The sequence below is a fragment of the Arachis ipaensis genome, chromosome B03, assembly GCF_000816755.2.
Source record: "Arachis ipaensis cultivar K30076 chromosome B03, Araip1.1, whole genome shotgun sequence".
Lineage (NCBI taxonomy): Eukaryota > Viridiplantae > Streptophyta > Magnoliopsida > Fabales > Fabaceae > Arachis > Arachis ipaensis.
The window spans coordinates 119,435,960-119,438,939 of record NC_029787.2 but is presented as its reverse complement, the minus strand read 5'-3'; the positions used below and the strand labels follow the sequence as shown (position 1 = coordinate 119,438,939).

General features: G+C 28.2%; 1 protein-coding gene across 2 annotated transcripts in view; it reads right to left on the bottom strand.

Annotated features, from left to right (window-relative positions):
• The window catches only part of LOC107631034 (inositol 1,3,4-trisphosphate 5/6-kinase 4), a 2,942-nt gene extending 2,395 nt beyond the window's left edge, over nucleotides 1-547 (bottom strand). Inside the window, exon 1 of one of the 2 annotated variants that reach the window (XM_021119437.1) lies at nucleotides 352-547. The gene's annotated coding sequence lies outside the window, so the exon portion shown is untranslated. The remainder of the gene's footprint in view (nucleotides 1-351) is intronic. The other variant, XM_021119438.1, reaches the window with a different exon arrangement.

Here is a 2,980-nt window from a genome sequence, read left to right as displayed (position 1 = left end):
AAGTATCCTGTTTACTATGACATGATTAATTCCATAGTGTCTTCCATTACCTATTTTATTTCATATATCATCAAAGTTGAGCAGATCTCTAGAGGGGGGAAAAGGCATTTAATGAAATCGGTAGATTACAAGTTTAAAATTTTGGAAATAGACCCAAATTGACATTAGGAATTAGTTTATCAATGAACATGGCACTGGGAGTGTGAATGCGACCCAAGAAAAATAACCTCAAATAGAAACTTGTGGATGTAACATAGAATACACAAAGAGAAATAGCAACGTGTAAAGTGAAAAAACCCAAACATGCATGCAAAATTGGATGAAGAAATCATGGAAAGGGTGAAGAATTACCGAAGACCTGGTACGGATTTGAATTTGTCTCTGCGATATGAGAAAGTTATGTGTCCTAATAGGTAGCTGGAATTGCGAGGGATGGGTTCTGAGTACGACGCTGTAAATCACAATTTCAAAGCTTTACTAACTGAGAGTTTGGAAGAAGAAGAAGGAGGATCAAGTGCAAATTGCATTTAAAGGAGTGCATTCATACGACGCTACTTAAATTAAAATTAGAGAAAAGGATAAATAGTTTTCTGACCTTTTGTACTGCTGATATTTTGTCTCTCACCATTAAAAAATATTTTTAAGTTTTTGATCTTTACAAAATTTAGACGGATTAATCTCTTCGTTCAAATGCCTTCGTCAGGGATTAATCTGTCTAAATGTCTCTGTTAGGGATTGATCATTTCAAGTTTTGTGAAGGTCAGACACTTAAAAATATTTTTTAATGATCAAGAACAAAAATATTCACAAGAGATCAAGAACCTATTTATCATTTTCTTTTAAAATTAAATTAGTTTGAGTCAGATTTTTAGTTTTTGTCGCTACTTAAAAAAACAAAAATAACAAATTCAATTTCACAAAATTTAATTTGTACTAGTTTTTTACCTCCTCTTATGATATTAGCCAGCATTTTATTAATATATTTTTATATTACAGACCATTAATGTTCAATACTTTCCATGCAAAAAACATTCATATCATCAAGAGCGCACCTACATTGTAGTAAAGAGGATAATGACTCCTTTAATTTTAATTTTTTATAAATAAATTATATATTTTTTATAAATAAATTATATGTAAATTTTAGTTTAGTTTTTTTTAAAATTTTATTTTAATTTTATTTTATTATATAAATATTTTTTGTCTTTCTCTAATCTTTCATTTAATTCGGTCCCTGGATATCATATAGCACCACTCAAGAAAATTATGTACACATGTTAAAAATGTAGTATGTGCATAAAGAAAAATACCTTAAAATAGTAGTTATAAGATTATATTCAGCATTACATATAAAATAAATGAACAGAGTATCATAAATACGAAAAGGGTGCAGATTGAATCACTTTTCATACCAATGAAGAATCAGCCAAATTGAAGGTAAAAAATGAAGGCAGTTTTGGAGAACACAGTGATAAAAAAAAGGTTTCATCACAGTACTGGTTTTTATGATTTTCAAACAAGTTCTTAATGTAAAATTTGAAAAAAGCTACTTTGTCAATGCAATAGAATAAAATTAGTGGTCGTGTTCATGCATGTGTGGGTCATAAAACCCTAATCACATGGTGAGTGTGAGTGTATGTGTACGTTGACATGCTAAATTGACTATGTTAATGGTAACATAAAAACACAATAAAAGAATTTTAATTACATGCCATGTATATAGATAGTTCTATTAGAATGAGTAGAACCAAAGAAAACGCATTTTAGAATCCTATTATCTTTCATATTATTTAATTCTTAATTCTACTTATTAGTTTGGGTGCGTGGCATCAAGTTATTGGACCAAGCTCTTCACACCAAACCCATTGATTCTAAGCTCTCATCATTTTTTATATTTAGGAAATGGCATTCACATAGAGATTCTGACAATCAATTGCCACTAGCGTGTTAATAGTAATATTTTATTTCTTGATTACTCAACATTTTAATAAATCTCAGTTGAGAATCATCCGTACGTTGGTTTTCTAAACAACACAAGCACTAGGAATTTAATTAGTTAACATGATCACCATGTAAAACCTTTATTATTATTATTATTAGTTAAAGCTATTTATCCATCACCAAACTCAGCTTTTTCAATTATACGCATGTTTCCCCTTAATTAATTAATTAATTAATAGTTACAAACTTACAATACAACTCTTTCTCCACTCTGTTTCATTTTCTGTCAAAGATAGGAAAAAATATTGGGCCTTACACAAATACACATAGCTGTCATCACTCGTATAAATTTCATTATCGTGTGCTCAAATAAATAATTGGCTACTCATTCATATTTATGGTTTTTCTTCTTTTTTTTTTTTTTAAAAGCATTTCCCCAACAGTGCAAAGTTCGAAGTATTAATAATACTTTTTGCTGCTTAACTTTTCTTTCCACCACGTTTTCCATGTAATAGCGCAAAAGAGCAAATCCAGTTTTAAAATTTTACTACTTTTTTCTTTTTTACAAGAAAAGATTCTTTCGCTTAACTTACCATGTTTCATTAAAAGATTAATACCAAAGAGAAAATAAATGAATAAAAATTGAATAGTTGAATACTATTCATAGCAACATCTCACGAGATTATATTAAGAAAAAATCTTTTGAAAGATGAGTATATTAGAATTTTAGTCCGACAATGTCTATCAAAGCAAAAATATTATAAAAAGTTAAATGTAACTATAATTAAATAAAATATGAAAAATAAAATAAAATAGCCGGTATTGTGACCGTATTTAAGAATATATAGTAATCTAAACAATATCATTATTTATGTAACATAGTATCACGATTCAGGAACCGACAGTGTTAGCGAATAATTTAAGCGTTTGAATACTTCAATATTGTGCTCTTTATTCCATGAGCAAGATTTTGATCCTATATTTATTGTATTTTATATTGATGATTTATTATTTTAATTAGTTAAAATTTTCATAATAT